General features: G+C 32.5%; 2 long non-coding RNA genes across 2 annotated transcripts; both read right to left on the bottom strand.

Annotated features, from left to right (window-relative positions):
• Positions 1-329: 329 nt before the first annotated feature.
• Positions 330-7,465, bottom strand: LOC127708896 (uncharacterized). The gene is made up of 3 exons (XR_007985427.1): positions 7,375-7,465; positions 5,298-5,373; positions 330-1,961 (listed from the first exon to the last, which is right to left on the bottom strand). It is a non-coding gene; the product is annotated as an uncharacterized LOC127708896 (long non-coding RNA).
• A 6,505-nt stretch (positions 7,466-13,970) lies between these two features.
• Positions 13,971-16,152, bottom strand: LOC127708112 (uncharacterized). Its single transcript, XR_007985154.1, has 3 exons — positions 16,069-16,152; positions 15,595-15,642; positions 13,971-14,084 (listed from the first exon to the last, which is right to left on the bottom strand). It is a non-coding gene; the product is annotated as an uncharacterized LOC127708112 (long non-coding RNA).
• Between the last annotated feature and the right edge of the window lie 2,496 nt (positions 16,153-18,648).

The following is an 18,648-nucleotide window of genomic DNA, read 5'->3' as shown; positions in this document are numbered from 1 at the left end:
ATTTTTTTTATCTAGGCACGCTAACACTAACGCTTCACTATCCAGTTATTTTCAATTGTTTATTTTCATTTATATCAGTCTTTAGTTTTCTATGTTGTGTTTTGTGTACTGTTGTTTGTCTGTTTGTCTTTTTCTTTTTTATCCATTGCGTTGTCACTTTATTCTCAACTTATGAGTTTGAATGTCCCTTTGGTATCTTTCGCCTCTCTTTTGTCCAAACGTTTTTTTTATTCTTAAGAATATATTTTATAAATATAAAAATAAGAAGATTTGGTTTGACAGCTATAGGTCATCTTAAAACAGTTCAAACGAGAAAACCAACGGCCTGATTTATATATAAAACAATAAACGAAAAACAAATATGATAACAAACGATAACCACTGAATTTGGCTCCTGACTTGGGACGAAAGTCTAGCATTACATAACTCACTATAGTTCTTCAGGGAAAAATACGCGAAGGAATATGATTATTTAAAGAATACTAATAATCGGGTCGTTTGTTTGTTTATTTTTTTTAATTTTGTGTGTTTTTTACTGCTTTTGTTTGTTGTTTTTCTTAAAGTAGGAGGGAATGATGTACGTTTTTCAAATCTTTAGTTTTCCTCTATATTTTAATCAAGGAAGGCTCACTACGCATGCCTAAATTAGAAAAAAGCCTGGTTTATTTGGGTCAATAACCCTAATGCGCCTCAAATTGAGGAACTCAAAAGTTGTGCGTAAACAAAAAAAATCTGTGTAGTGATATTGGACATGGTTCTATTTTTAACAAGTGACTGAGCTTAACCATAGAATAAATGTGTAAAAACTATGGAGTTATTAAAAGTATTAAAAGTATTAAATTTTCAAAGAACTTATTGTGTGAAAAAGGGATTTTTACCACGAGGAGCCGCATCACAAAAGGATTTTTGGGGTATGCTAATTTACAAAAAAAAATGAATCTCACTTCGTACTCCGAAAATTTAACCACATATGTGAAAATGTCTCAGCTTCGAAACGAGCCATCATACATATCCAAGTTTACGATATGGACTGAGCTACAGAAGAAAACGTTACCATTACCGCCTATGGGAAATCAATTGCGCATATTGAACCATTTACAGATTTATCCCAAAAAATCAGTTTCCTATTCCAATTCTTTAATCAGTGAAGAGTGAACTTTAAATTACATACATGATAAATATTACAACAAAATCTTCAAAATCACAAACAACAGATTTCAATATAAGTAATACAAATTAAAACACAAAGTTTATTTAATCATTATGTAATGAATATTTCAAATTAGCAATAGAGCAATGCACACATAACTTGAATGAAAGCAGAAAGCAGCATAATTTATTCATATACCAGTAGAGTCGTATGGATAACCTGATGAGGAGCATTTGATCCGAATCACCGCAATTATTAATACATTAATTACCATTTTGTTCAGTCATCTCACCCGGCCACGACATAAGATAACATGTGTATTTGTAATAATCTAGACAGTCTAAGAGGGCGATGAGTGGTGGTACAATGTATAAGCTCTTGACGGAAACCAACTAATCTTATGTTGTGTAAATTTTTCGTTCATATGATTATAAACCCGAACATTGTTGGCACACCATGAATATAGGTTAAACATATAAGATCTATAGTTTCTCTCAAAGACACAAAGTCATTGTGTATGATAAAAAATAAAATACTGAATATGTAATTGTTATATAGTCAACCATACAGGAACCAGACTTTGTACCTAGTCCTTTTTAAATATTCCATTAATTCAACTTGTGTGGATTTCTATAAGTTCATGTTGTAATATGTATTAGTGTTGAGTGTGACAGCATATGATTGATCATCATCGTTCCTGACCGGAGTCAGATCCTGGTAGTTAGAATGGTCCAATTCAGTTCCATTTTCATACAGGTTAGTACTACTATGCTTGGAATTGTCCCGAAAATTCTTAAAAATTGACTTGTGTCTGTCAAAAAAATTAAGAAAATCAATGTGAATTAGATTAAGACGACATTATTTTACCCAATTTCAAGCCTCATATATTGATTAAGGAGATACAAATCAAGGTAACAAAAAATAAAAATCGCATAAACTCTAAAAGGAGCGAGACGGGATTTGTCGACTTGAAAAGCGTCTCTTGAAATGCATGTATCACCCGCCATGCAAATCCACACTAAAACAAAAGGACAAACCAACTTCATGTGTTGAGATAGATGTTAGAGATAAGAACTTCTATTTTATGTGTAAGTTATGACGAAGGAAAAACATATAAAAAGTCAAATAACAAAAATACCGAACTCCAAAGAAAATTCAAATTAGAAAGTCAAATGGCAAAATCAAAAACTCAAACACATCAAACGAATGGAAAACAACTGTCATATTCATGACTTGGTAGAGGCATTTCCTTATGTAGAAAATGGTGGATTAAATCTGGTTTTATAGCTAGCTAAACCTCTCACTTGTATGACAGTCGCATAAAATTCCATTATATTGACAACAATGTGTGAACAAAACAAACAGACATAATAGGAAAAATGTCAAAAATAAGGGTACAGCAGTCAACATTGTGCTGTAATCTTAATCACTATAAAAACAAATAAAATATGTCAACAAAGAAAAACAAAATGGCATATAGACAAAGCATATAAGCAAATATGAAAGATAAGAATACAAAAAAAAAAAATGACCACAGCACCACAACACATTAGCGGGATGCATAAGTACCGAGCCACGCCAAAAGGATATTTCCAAAATGGACTACACAGTATAAGGGTTATGTTCTTTTCATTTTCATATATTTTATGATGGTATGATACTAAACCCCTAACGGGAGGGATTGTGCTTGATTTTCATATGATGAAGACATAATCTTTCAATCAGTTTAATTGAGGTCTGGAGCTTGCATGTCAGTAACTGCTAGTAGTCCTTTCTTAATTTATGTATCATTGTCAGTTTGCTTAGTTTCTTCTGTTACCTATTCTGACATTGGACTCGGACTATTTTTAAACTGAGTTTTACTGTGCGTATTGCTGTGTGTTTGTTTATTCTACATTGGCTAGAGGTTTAGGGGAGGGTTGAGATCTCACAAAACATGTTTAACCACGCCGCATTTTTGCGTCTGTCCCAGGTCAGGGGCCTCTGGACTTTGTTAGTCCTGTATGTTTTTTTTTTAATTTTAGTTCATTTATATGTTTCGGAGTTTAGTGTGACGTCCATTTTCACTGAACTAGTACACATTTTTGTTTAGGGGCAAGCTGAAGCCCGCCTCCGGATTCGGGATTTCCTCGCTGTGTTGAAGACCCATTGGTGGCCTTGGGCTGTTTTCTGCTCTTTGGTCGGGTTGTTGTCTCTTAGACACATTCCCCATTTCCATTCTCAATTTTAGTAAAGGTTAATAATTTACAACGACAAATAAGAGAACACTATTACACGTAATTAAGATGATAAACAACGTCAGTACCTATAATTTATACTTCAAGACCAACATGTATTATTTGTGAAGTTGATACGGAATATTTATCAACAAGGTCTTGGTATCCTCCGATGAACTTTTTTTAAAAAAAGGACGAGACGTTATTTGACATAACAATGGTTCATCAACTTTCTGCTCAGACACTGGTGACTTTTTATAAAGTCTGGGTATCAGCTGCAAGCTCTTTACTACCGAATGAGTTGGAAAATGTATATCCCATATGCAGGTGAAGATAGTATATTGCTACTAAGGTGGGGGAAATTGATAATTTCAAAATTAAAATCGTCTCATTTGTCATAGATTCTGGTACTGAAATGACCGCTTATGTCAAATTCGAGGTATAAGTCTAAAAATGAGGTGGAGGAAGCCGTATCTGTTGTTTCTTTAATTTCTAGTTCTGGAGGATATATTAATGGAACCCAATCAGAAATAATACACTCAAGAGTAGTTTGGGCATCAAGTTTTTATCATGACGATGAATTATAAAAAAAGAACCAATGGTTATCTCCACCGTAGTTTTACTAAATTTTCGTGATCTGTTGTTGCCGATAGGTTTGGGGTTATACCTTGGCCTGCTTTCCATTTACAACACATTGTCTGCCGCGATGTCAACTGACCATATAACGTGATAAAATTGGTATAGCGTGGTTGGGTTTTGTAAATTGATATCTGCCAAAAATCAGTCCCTTTTCTATGCCAGTGAGACGGACCAGACAAATGAAAATAAAAATGTTACGTTACTTAATCAATCTCACTTTGACCAACTACTATCACAGTACTCCAGAATTCATTGATTCTTTTGAAAACAAAGTCAATTTACTGACGTCATTCGTCAACCGAACATGACTTATGGCACACCTTACACAAAACATCCGTAACCAGTATCCGTAGCGGATAAATTACTACCACTGATATGATTACAATAGCCTCTACTAGTTGTAGTCATAATTATCATTATTATAATAAAAAATAGTAATAATAACCATAAAATCTATCATTTTTATGAAACTTAATGAGATTTATTAAGTTAGTTATTTGCGAATCTTTTTTAAACGACGATACTATTTTGCAGAGATACTTGGCTTGCAGTACTACACAAATATATTAGTGAAAAAAAAACAGCTAATAGTCATATCAAAAGTACTAATTTGATACCAAAAGTGCAATGAGTAAAAACTGAGAGAATCGCATGCACTTCAAAATGATACTAGATGTGTTAATAGGATAAGCGTCTCCTAATGTGCATGGATCACCCGCCATGGGAATCAACACAATAATTCATATTGATTGTCAATTTCAGTTGTTCTTTCTCATAAGCGTTTGTGTAAGGATCATATCCATGCTAGTCAAATCGATATAGTGTGAAACATAAAAGAGCGTACTGTATTAGCTGAGGCATGAAAACGTCATAGGATTGAGCAGAGAATGTGTCACTGCTGAGCATTTGAAAATTGACAATGGGAAAGTTGAAATCATCACGTTTGTCATGGGTTCTAGTTTAAAGTCCATATGTGCCACTATAGAGGAAAAGATTAAGATTTGAAGCAGACATTCTATTTGGTAATATCCCTTATTTCAAAATCACCGGGATATATGAGACGCAAGCATGCACTGAAATTTGGAAAGAAAGGCAAAAAAAAAGGGAAAACGACAACGGTCAATAAATCTTTAAAGACTAATTAGGTGACATGGAAGGATCAGCGGACTTACTCTACTAATTGAACACGTTGAAGATAACGGAGTTATTATCATTTATTGTTCCCCAACATTATCACTTTTGAGTACCAGATTTAGTAAATATATTTCTACTTCCATTATTACATAACATACCTTAATTGATAAAACATTGTGAACGCTACAACCATAACAATCACAACAGCACATAATGAACCAGCAAACACTTCGACTGAAAGAACACATTGTTTTAACTATTTTGAAAGATAAAAAAAGTATAAAAAATGTGATTAGCTTTTTTTTCAATGTAAATTCTAAATTCTTCCGTTTTAGTATTGTATTTTTAACGGTATTAAATTATCATTTCTATACATTTTCTGATTTCATGATAAAATCGGCAAAAGCAGAGAATATATATAAGACGACAGATAACATTATGTTTGTCGAGGTTCCACCAGAAGCTACTGTAACTTCTTCAATAGCAAATAAAAGAAAAAGAAGGGAAGTACGGTTTTAAAAAAGAAGGTGAACAAAAGTGGGGTAGAACGTTAAAAAACATTCTGTATGTGCCTGTCCCAAGTGAGTAGCCTTTAATTCGATCATTGTCGTTGGTTGCTGTTTGTCATAATTGTTTTTCGTTTATTGTTTTGTTATAAATCAGACCGTTGGGTTTCTCGTTTAGATTCGTTTTCCTTATCCATTTGGAGGGTTGATAGAGGGGAGAATTAACATAAGGAAAAAGATAATACATATATATTGTTATTAACTGGAGATCTGTATTAACGGACAAGCATGGATTAAAAAAGAATAAAAATTGAAATGTTTGGTAGATTATGTATTAAGTGTGACGAGTATATTTATTGTTTTTATTTAGTTAATACTAGTAGCATTTGCCCCTCCAACGTCCTGTGTAAATCTTAGTTTGCATACTGAATATCGATTGATCAAATATCATGTTGGAGTAGTGGTTGTTTTATACACAAATCCCCTTTATGTTATCAGAAAATTCGTCCATCTTAAAAGTGTTGTGAACTTAATGAGAGGGCGTTGAAGCCTGTAGGAAAAAATGTAATTACACCAATCTATGAAATTATGCGTTTGCATTAATTTCATTGAATATAAAATGCATAATTTAAGTACGAAAAACTGACAGGGACATTCTATTAAAATATTCCATTTTGGCAGATCAATCCAAATAAACCCATCATAGATACCAAGATTGAATTTGTGTACGCCAGACACGCGTTTCGTCTCAAAAAGACTCATCGATGACGCTCGAATAAAAAAGTAAAAAATGCCAAACAAAGTACGAAGTTGAAGAGCATGGAGGACCAAATATTCCTAAAAGTTTTGCCAAATACAGCTACATGTAAGGTACTCTATTCCTGGGGTAAGAAATCCTTAGTAATTCGAAAATGTCAAAGTTTTGTAACCGGTTGATTTATATTTATGACCATATAAATGATAATTCATGTCAACATAGAAGTCCTGAACTTGACATTACGAAATGTTACCAGTATTTCGTATTAAGGATTTATGGTTGTAGAAAGTGAGTTCACATGCTGCTCTTATCACTTTTATTTATGTTTTTATACACTGGTCCTGATTGTAAAGGTTATATGTGGTAAATAAAATTTGAATATCTTTTAGCGATATTTTGGTAAAGGCTAGATACTGCAATAGACTATAATTATTAGCATATATTTTTAAATACCGATTGCTGCAAATTAGCGTTTCGATAAATGATAGAGTTATAGTGATGTTACAGGTTCAAATATCTGTAGTCCCGAACACGAAATAACAACTATTGAATTGTGAATAACAAACATTACATAGTACTAAAAACATTTTTCTTTCAGGATGAAACTCTACATTAAAGACTCGCAAACAATCTTAAGTGATACACATTTCAGTATTACCTATCGTAAGATTTTTATTGAAGAGGGACGAAAGATACCAGAGGGACAGTCAAACTCATAGATCGAAAACAAACTGACAACGCCATGGCCAAAAATAAAAAGACAAATAGTACAGATGACACAACATAGAAAACCAAAGACTAAGCAACACGAACCCCACCAAAAACTGGGGGTGATCTCAGGTGCTCCGGAAGGGTAAGCAGATCCTGTTCCACGTGAAAATAGTCGCTGGGCACTATTTCCATATTTTCACACATGATTGTTATCCATTTACACATTATTCATATTTTTATGCCAAACATAGTATTTCTAACCTGAAATCCTCTTTTGTTGTGTGTCTTCTGTAAATTAAAGAGTAAACATATATAGCATACGTATTAAAAATTAAAAAAACAAACAACAAAAAGAACTTAAATCATTGGACACAAAAGAGGCGTAAGTAACAAAAGGGATATTCAAAGTCATAAAGATACCAAAGTGACAATATCATTAGACAAATTATCATCATTCTCATCACAATCATTATTATTATCGTTATCATCATCATTCAGACACAAATACATAAATTAAAACGACATGTTAAAAGGACGCATATGCAGTAGCATTTTACTAGTTTTTGTATTGATAATATGTATCCAGAGAGGGTAATACCTGCCGCACTACGTACATCATGTTAACCAAATAATTACATGGCCAGTCATAATTGTTCCTTTTTTCTATAAATATATAGAAAAATATTTTATCTTTCTTGTATATGCATTTCAAGAAGCATGCGTGTATTTGATTAATTGTTATACACTGTAAGAAGATTATCTGATGAGGGCAATTCTATGTTTCGACATGAAGTCAATTTTTTTTTTTCGTAAAAGCGATGCTTGTCTGATAATAGAGAATTTGTTCTTGAAAAGTAATTGCTTTATGATAAAAGTTTCAAATGGAATATTCTGGACCATTATTTCCACTAGAAAATCTTTTAAATATTTACTTTTGATTGAATACACGATATTGAATGTCAGTTCCAAAAATGAACAAATGTCATATCGTTGTTTACAAAAGTCGTATAGCTGTGATTTCTAGGTCAGTGTGATTCATAATTCAACCACGTATACTTTATTCCAAACATAGAGACATTATAAGTTGAAAGAATTTATTTTGTCAAACTTTGTTCCATATTTCATATAAAAGATTGACAAACACAGTTGGGTTTTTTTTAAATTTTAGTGCAGCTTTTGCCTTAAACATACTAGATTTTAGTTGTTAATGTGTTCTCGTATTCAGTTTTAAAGTTCTTTCACTCTGTAACGGTATTGTCATGTGTCATGTGTCAAAGTACACCAGAACAAAGAAACTTTCATATTTCGTCATGAATAAGGGTTTGTGGGTAACAAGACATTTCGGCACCCAGACAAATCGGCACCCAAGTCCGAAGACATTTCGGCATCCATTTTGCACATTTCGGGATCCGTACATTTCGGGACCAAGACAATTCGCGATCGGCACCTCATTTTTTTAAACATATATATTAGGAAAAATAAAAGAATTGTTACAGTAATATTATAATCCGTAGATAAAATATGCAGTACAAAATTTGAAATCATCATTTAATTAAATCCTAAATGATTGTGTATGAAAAGTAAAACATCATTTAATTAAATCATAATTGATAGTTATTTATGACGGTGTTTGAATAAACATCATTTAATTAAATCATAATTAATTGTAGTTATGCATTAATCAGTATTTTATGTATAAATCTGATAATTTCTCAAAAGAGACAAATGAGAGATCAAAAGTGTATAGCTTGTGTTTCAGCTTGTGTTCTCGTTTCATCCTTACATCTGTAAAGACAACACATTACCTGAAAACTATATTTTATTTTTTTAATATTAAAAGCCATAAACATAAAAGCGCGTGCAACCCATAATAATAAAAACCAAGAAACATATATAAAGGTCAACACTTTTGAATACCCTTTCTTAAACAATGTCAGACGACAGTTGTATACAGTGCCACAATGTTGTCCGCCCTAGACAGGAAGCTTTACAATGTGGTCGCTGTCAAAAGTGGCAACATAGAACATGCAACACTGGTAAGTGGCTTTTAGATATTTTTAGTTATTATATAAATTGTTATAAAATAGGTAGCCCCAATTCTCTTTTTATACTTTTCATTTCCATACAGGAGCCAATTCCGATAGAGCTAGAAGCATTTGAACATAAGTGAGTAAAAGGAAATTTTTCATCATTGCCAAAAATAACAGTAATATTAGAAATCCCCTTATAAATGCAATTAAATTATTTGTTGTATTGTTATAAATGTCTTGTATGTCGGTTAAAAGCTCATTAGAGCTTATGTTGTCTTTGTTTGTATACTTTGCCGACTCTAAATAAAGCTTATTTATTATTATTTATTATATTTATTATCTATAAACTGTTGAATATAATTATAATAAATATAATTAATAAATATCATTATTATGCTACATGAGTTTTATTGATTTAGAATACTATCGGAATAGAACTATGCATTACATTAAAACTAGTACATGAATGGTGAAATCTATAAAATAAATGTTCATGTATCAGGAAAAAGAATACACACAAATAAGACAGCTACCCAAATGACTAAGCTGCAAAACAGTCTTCACAAATAAACAACAAAAAGAATAAACCACTTCATAAGATACTTCTTCGAAGATACCATATACAATATTGACAATAATGTCATCAATAGTGCAGGAATTAAATTGGTAATTTGTAAAAACAGTCGAACATAATTGCTATATTAACACTAAACTTGTAAATTGAGTTCATACCCACATACATATATCAGTGCCAGGTAATTTTTATTTTTGGTTCACTATATTTTGATCAAGGATAAAATAATTGATTTTATCTTTATAAGGTGCCGATTTGTCTATGTGCCGATTTGTCTGGGTGCCGAAGTGTCTTCCTCAGGTGCCGATTTGTCCGGATGTCGATTTGTCTGGGTACCGAACTGTTTAGAATTCTTGTTTGTGAACTAACATACACTTATTCATTTATAAAATTGAAAATGTATCAGGTTTAAACAAGATACATCTATAAATGTTCCCTTCACAGTGATCCATATCTATCACCGAAAGTTTTTCATCAACGGATTTAACAGGAGTGAGTGGCGACAAGGACTGCTTTAGACTTACAGAGTATCTGAGATAAACCATAGTGTGTTGGTTGGGCTCATGTTGTTCAATGTGTTGTAGTTTGCGAAATCTAAAACGGATATGAATGTTTCGAATAACCCTCTCGGAAAAGACATAAAATATGACCAGTTGTACATGCGCACGTAGATTCAATGTAATGCAATTGTACTGTCTGCTTTTGGGGGGCGTTTGATATGTGCTTGCCCCCATGGTATATTTTCCGTTTCTTCATTTGCACTACTTTTTTAATTACTTGCCATAAACATTTAAGACTAACAATTAAGCCTGAGATTCTTTAATACACGTATCTCTGCCAAATCATTGCAGAAGATGAAAATAACCAACATATTACTTTGTGCTTATGTTCAAAAGGTATAATACACAGATATAATAAAGGAACAGAGTTCCAACGTCCCCCGCGTTGCACATATTTTATCTTTCCACGGTACAAGGGCAATAACTAAAAAATACACTTTTTTTTATTCTATGAAATTGTTCATAAATATCTTAGAGAAATGATTACTTCAGAACAAATTCAATCTGATTTCCGATATAATTAAAATATCCAAGGGGCGTAACTCATTAAAAATATTTGATCAACACTAATTTTCCAAAGTGTCAAAGACATTGCTGATATAAACCTATGATATCAGTTTTATAAAATTCTGGCAAGAAATGTACACATGAGAGCGTTCATGATGCAATTTTCCATCAAATTAATGTTTCCAAGGGGCATGATACCTCTTTTAAGAATAATTAATCGGCACAGATTTTCAAAATCATCTAAGACATTGTTGATATAAACCTATTATATAAATTTCATAAAAATCTGGCATGAAGTGTACACATGAGAGCACTCACAAGGCAATTTTTCATATAATTAATATTTCCAAGGGCATAACTCTTTTAAAAATAATTGATCGGCACAGATTTTTGAACTTGTCCAAGACATCTCTGATATAAATCTATAATATAAGTTTCAAAAATCAAAAAAATCTTGCAAGAATTGTACAAGTGAGAGCGCTAACGATGCAATTTTTCATATAATTAATGTTTACAAGGGGCATACCAAGACATTGTTGATATAAACCTATTATATAAATTTCATAAACAATCTGGCATGAATTGTACACAAGAGAGCACTCACAAGGCAATTGTTCATATAATTAATATTTCCAAGGGCATAACTCTTTTAAAAATAATTGATCGGCACAGATTTTCGAACTTGTCCAAGACATCGCTGATATAAACCTATAATATAAGTTTCAAAATAATCTGGAAAGAATTGTACAAGTGAGAGCGCTAACGATGCAATTTTTCATATAATTAATATTTACAAGGGGCATAACTCTTTTAAAAAATTGATCGGCACAGATTTTCGAACTCGTCATAGATATTACTGATATAAACCTACAATATACGTTTCATAAAAATCTGTCAACAATTGTTGACATACCTGATATAAACAAACAATATAAGTTTCATAGAAATCTGGCAACAATTGTTAAAAATAATTGATCGGCAAAGATTTTCGAACTTGTCCAAGACATCGCTGATGTAAACCTACAATATAAGTTTCAAAAAATACTGGCAAGAATTCTACACCTAAGAGCGCTAACGATGCAATTTTTCATATAATTAATGTTTTCAAGCGGCATAACTCTTATTCAAAAAGTTCATCGGCACTGATTTTCGAATTCGTCCGAGACATTGCTGATATAAACCTATGATATAAGTTTAATAAAAATCTGCCAAGAATTCATGTGAGAGGGCTAACAAGACCAGACGGACAGACGCCCTGTATTTCTATGTCCCTCCGAAACGCGTTGCGCGGGGGACAACAATGATATATATGTATATGCAAATATAATTCTATGTATTTCAAAAGTGTATACTAGAATTCTTGAACAACCCTCTGCACAATATGCATATGGTCATCCTTATTATGATCTACACAAGATCCTTTTACCTAGTTTACACATTAAAGCAGGATGAATTAATGATTAATTGACGATTGATTGTTGGTTGCGTACGTCCAGTGGCAAATATTTCACGCATGTTTAGTGCGAAGCAGGAGGAATGACGAGAGCCATGATTTGACCCAGAAAATATCTAGTATAGTAAAGTCAGTCAAGCCATTAAAAATTAATGTTATTAATAAATGAACAGGCTGGTAGAATCTGAACATTTTTGAACAAAAACGTCTCTTGTGACGTCGCTGTGACGTCATTTGCATAACGAATTGACATATCTGTCCGAAAATGAACATTTAACATTTAATTTTCGCTACAAATAGATATGAGCAACAGCCGTACCTAAGCAGATATTTTACACACATATCCATCTTTGTAGAATACATCTTGAAGCACAACACTTTTTTGGGTAAAGCTGATGCGCATATCTTATATTGCTGCGAGGATCTCAAAACGAGTTTATGCAGTTTGTTTACCAAATGGAAGAAGTGAAATTACTCTTAGATCTTTACTTTGTGTCATTTATCTTGTTATGTGTACTGTTTCGAAGAGTCAAACTCTTCAAACCGATTTTTTACAGTTTGTTGTAAGTTGTTCTGTTACCCAAAAGTCACAGGTAAGTGATGGGTAAACAAGTCACAAAGTTAAGATGTTTTAAAGTGCCAGTCTATGTAAGAATCAGGATATTTAGAAAAATTTCAAAACATGGCAGAAAATACCCCACCGATCTAACCATCGTAGCGGATCGATATTCCCCACTTTATACACAGCCAAGCTCATAAATATACGATTACGATTAATTGTTTTCAAAACATTTTAAATATTTGTTCATAAACTATGACAAAGAATCACTAATAATTTATCAGGGTGATCTAAGATAATCTTAGGTAAACACTCGTGGAAAAAAATGTCATAAATCAATACAGTGTCCAGTGACCGGAATTTTAGTTACCGGTGTGTTGTCAGATTAACTCTTCAATCCATTTAAATCCCCGAGGTCATGTTTTGACATATGTGTATTAACTCGAGATAAATAATGAATTTTGAATGCTTTTGTTAACCTTGGGAGCGTAAATTTAGTTCGAGTCAACCGAAATTTCGACTCATCAGTAGTCGAAATACATATATTTATATGGAACAAAGTTCGGGACCACGAGAAAACATCGACTCATCCGAAATTTCGATTCAATCGAGTTCGAGACAACGAGAGTTAACTGAGATAGCCTTAATTGTTAAATTCTAGTGCATGTCAACTAAATTATATCTTGAATTACCAGAACAGGAAAAGGAAACGAATGTTATATTCGTGCACCATTATACAATTTGAACATAAATTAATGTCAACTTGAGTGAGTTTTTGTTTGTCATGTTTTTACCACTGCCTGATTCTTAGGCAGATTGGCACTTTAAAAACCGCTATATTCTATACGCGACTACCGCAAGCCAAGAACCAGTTGTTATCGCTTTATTTAATTGCTGTCTGCGGTAATATATAAGGCTTACTAAATGGTTTGGGTTTTGCTCACGGTTGAATGATCGCTCCGATTTTGTTCATTCGATTCTGTATACTGTCTCATAGCCAATCATACAACATCGCCTTATATCGCAATTGGGGTCATAGTTTAATATAACCCTTTAAAGATTTCTTAAGATTATTTAATGTTACTTTACTATGAAAAAGTATTTTGTGCGTAATAAAGGTTTACTATTATTTATGAAACACAATAGCTAGTATATATAGAACAATATTACTTGCCTGCTGAAGATGCCTTCGTTGTTTCAGGAATTCCTGTAGAAGACATGATATCAGGGTTTACTAGCGATGATTCTGTTGTTGCATAGATTACCGAAGATACTGGGAAAACAATGTCTGTGGAAGATAATTCTGTTTCAGGATTTTGTGTTGATAAAGGAAAATCAATGAAAGTTGAAAATAATTCTGTCTCGGGATTTTTTGTTGAGAGAGAAAAATCAATGGATTTCAAAGGTGAAGATAGATCTGAAGTTTTTGAATTTTCCTGAGATAGAAGGAAATCAATGCTTGTTGTTAAAATGTCTTTTCTGCTAGAATTTCCCATAAATGACGGAAGAACACTAGTTGTGACTGAAGAAAATTCGACCAATGTAGTCGGAACCATCGTTGGTACATTTATGTTTGTTGATGATACTTCTGATGTTACCAATATATCCTGAGTTGTCACATATGTCGTATTATATATAAATGATTCAAATGTTGAATCAGTCACAGCAGTAAAATACCAACAAACTATTGGTTTAAAACAACATGACGAATAAATGAAAATAAACATACTGAATAACGGAAACGGAAACATGTTTTAACGTATGTTAACAGTCATCCGTGAATAATATACTATGAGGTTTATGTCTTTGTGATATTCCCCCTCTTTTTGTTGTTCTCGTTCAATTTTTTACACTTGTAAATATATTCTTATCAGCACTTTTACACATCCTAGCATTTGTTTAAATTGTGAAGTTATAAGATATTGCTTAAAAAATGACGTTTCCTTACGATGCCCCTGAGTGAACAATTTTTCCCACCTAAATAAGTGAAAATGATATCGTAAACTAACAATAATCTATAAATAAACCTTTCAAACAAGGTATATAAAATACTTGCACCCGGTAGTGTGTCCTAAAATAAGAACAGAAACTTAAAACCTTATTTGGTAAGTATAGGTAAGTATCATAAGAGGGATAAGTAACAAATAGACTATTTTCATAATACCGACTTTTGACTCCGGATTATATAATTTGTCGACTGGTTACCTTGGACATCATGGTACCAAGTCAGGTAAGAGCAAGCTAAAGAAGTAAAACCAAGCGTTCAATCGGTACAATTTTGGGGGAAAATTACCTGCTTAACATTTTTTTTTCACCACAAAATCATCGGAAAACAATAAACTTTCCCCTCAAATTACACCGATTATATGTTTGATATTACTTATTTTGGTTGCTCTTACTTGACCGAGTACCATGATGTCCAAGGTAACCAGTCGACAAATTATATAATCCGGAGTCAAAAGTCGGTAATATGAAAATAGTCTATTACATTGTTATTGCTAAAGATTTACAGACTGTGTTAGGCATAAATTCGGATTTTCCGAGGTTATATTTCCATTTATATCCCCCACATGTTGGTGATATATCTGTTCTAGATACCAAACTTTTTTTCTCTCTTCTTAAAGACCAAGAAGATCGGACATGGATGTATTGTCCATTAACGTTAACTGCTATTATATATGTCATAAATCCTGTAACAAGACAATGTACCGAATTTCACAGTTATAAAATGAAAGGAGAGAAAAACGCAAAAAAACTTCTGTCTCAAAACAATTGACTTCTTAAAAAATGACATATACCTTTTGAATGTATACGTCCTCTTCATATCATCCGCCTCGTTTTCACAACTTTATATATGTAAAGAAATGGATAAAGGTATCGATTGCGAACTTTATTTTTTCATGAGCAGCATCATCATTAAAATGTAAGTAGTTCACAGTAGTTCACAGTATTCATTATTTTGTCACTTTTATACAATCCTAAGACTCTTTTTTCCTATGAAGTATTTGAAATTACATCGAGTTAACATATGAACAAAAATATTAGAAACATTAACAACAGCGACTTTGATTACAAAATAATAACAGCAACAGCAAATTAATAGTCCTAATTAACAATAAGTGTAAGCCTTATTTGGTACTAATGCACAATTGAAAAGGATTTGGCAAGCATTTTGTCGATTCCTTGATGAAATGTACTCCACGATAAAGTACTAATCAAGAAGACTATGAATACAAAGGTATGCAATATGAAGTCAAAACTAAAAAAATAACCTCATTCATCCGAATCGCTCTTCTGGATCCAACCACACTAGGAACATCCATAGCCAAACATAGAGGTAATCCCGTAACAGTGTGCTATGGAACGCCGACACTGTCTTATTATGACATTTCTCATTATATGATGTTCATTTGCCATTATATGATGTCATTTTACCCTTATATGATGTGCAAATGACATTATATGATGTGCACTTATCCTTATATGATGTACACTTGTCATTATGTGATGTGAACTTGTCCTTATATGATGTACACTTGTCATTATATGATGTGAAGTTGTCCTTATATGCTGTCCAAACACATTTATATGAGGTGCAAACATCTTTATATCATGTCCACAATTCATTAAATGATGTGCTTTTTCCATTATATTATGTGATTGAGTCCTTATATTATGTGATGCTTTCCTTATACGATGTAGAAACGGCATTATGTGATGTGCAATCACCTTTATACGATATGCTATCACCTTTATACGATATGCAATCACCTTTATATGATGACAATTTGACATTATCTGATGTGCAAATTATATTATATGATGTGCAAATTATATTATATGATGTGCAAATTATCTTATATGATGTGCAAATGGTCTTATATGATGTGCAAATTATCTTATATCATGTACAGATGTCTTTATATTATGTGCAAACTTCTTTATATGATGTGAACTTATCCTTATGTTATGTGCTAACATCGTTATATGGTGTGGTTCGGTTTACATCTTTATATGATGTCAGAACATCATTATCATGATGTCGAAACATCATTATAATGATGTGCATTCATCGTCCTGATGGTCAATGAACATGATTACGATTAAAGCGATTACTCACTACGTCAGAACTGATTCCGATCTGCTTCTGCGGAGTAACAATTAATCAGGCTCAAATTTTTAGCTGTCGTTTGGAAAATAGTTGAGATTTAAAAAGAGGTAAACCTTGGCATATTAGTACCTCGTTTTTAAGATGTAAATAAATCACACCTGATATTGTTGGAAAAATGTCAAAATATATGAATTGCAACGTTTTGTTTTAATCGATTGGTCTAAAATAATAAACATACGGAGTCTGCAATAATGAACATACGGTTAAAATGATTAAATTTAAGAAATAATTCTTTTATTTCATGCTCTATGCTCATTTTAACAAGGGAGGGCATTATATTTGTCAATTTCTGTACACCATAAAAAAAATAATCTATAAGAAGTTAATACACGAATTTCTAGTATGTTCATTAATGTAAATTTTGCCTTGCTGATTATCTTAGCTGCTCGAGTTTCTCTTTATATATTCTCAAGATAGACACAAAAGAATGGGAAAAATCGGACTTTGATAGGGTAATGGCTTATATAAGGGACCAGTCATTTGTAACCCCAAAAAGAGGGATAGGAAGAAATAAAAGGGGCCTTTAATTTCATCATGTTTTTAAAGGAAAGGTGCATTCAATTTTATATAGTTATAGATTTGCGGTATAATGTTATGGCAATGTCTTCAAAATCCGTAGGCATCAATTTTTACGCCTGGTTCCGCTCGCCTCAATTGTTAAAACCTGAATCCTTAGTTTCAACAATTTCACTAGCAGAAAATTTTTCATCTGAAGCTAATATCGAATGAAGGTGTGGTAAATATTAATGAGACCATAACCGGCAAATCCAAATTAAGTTCGTGAAGTCGCAAACAACTTCCACACTTGAAGTTCTAGATTCACTACTGACGCAATATTTTAAACTTATAATGCATTTAGAACCTTAATACGATTTTTTTGTTATTACGAACAAAAGTATTGAAAATGTGTGTATGTGCGTTTGTGTGTAATTGTCCGGTGGTGGCTTTTTTTTTGGGAAGAACGGGGGGGGGGGGGGGGTGAAGTTTGTAGGTCTTTGGAAAAGGGGGTATTTATTGACTGTTTTTCCTTCTTCAAGGTGTAGACTTGAAATAAAATAAGAGAAATTCCTATGTTTCCTCACACGTCCCCACCCCCAATGAAAGAAAATCACCATAATTATTACTTATTTATTTATTTTAACATTCCGATGTATTGTTACCAAAGAGATTTCTACTTACGTAGCTTTCGTTTTTGACTGGTAACCGATTTATAAATACGGACATTTTAGAGTGCAACATAACATTCCTTATCGCTTGTTATAAGTTTATTTCTTCAATGAATACTCATAAAAAAAAATTTTTTTAGATCACAGATTAATAATATATAATTTGTACCACTACAATATAATAGTTATTACGGTGAGGTTGAATTCCCGAACATTTATTCATCATGCACGCACGAACTTGTCTCAGAAAAAAAATATATCTCTGTACATTAACATTACTTTCAGGTACAGATACGATTTTTTTCTGGGACAAGTGCTTGTGACCATCCACAAGAATTTGCGGTCATCCGATGATCAGTACTTCACTACTTTGATTATATCTGTTCTTGTCTATACCAGTTTTCAAGAAAAGGTTTATCTATAGATAAGTTATCAAGATAATAGCCAATAAAACAACAAAACTCTGAAGAGCCAAAATTGCCCAAAAAGGACCTTTACTATAGAGTTTACCTAGA

The sequence above is a fragment of the Mytilus californianus genome, unplaced genomic scaffold (assembly GCF_021869535.1).
Source record: "Mytilus californianus isolate M0D057914Y unplaced genomic scaffold, xbMytCali1.0.p SCAF_7, whole genome shotgun sequence".
NCBI lineage: Eukaryota > Metazoa > Mollusca > Bivalvia > Mytilida > Mytilidae > Mytilus > Mytilus californianus.
Note: the sequence above shows the minus strand (reverse complement) of the source record. Positions and strands in the feature narration are given on the sequence as shown.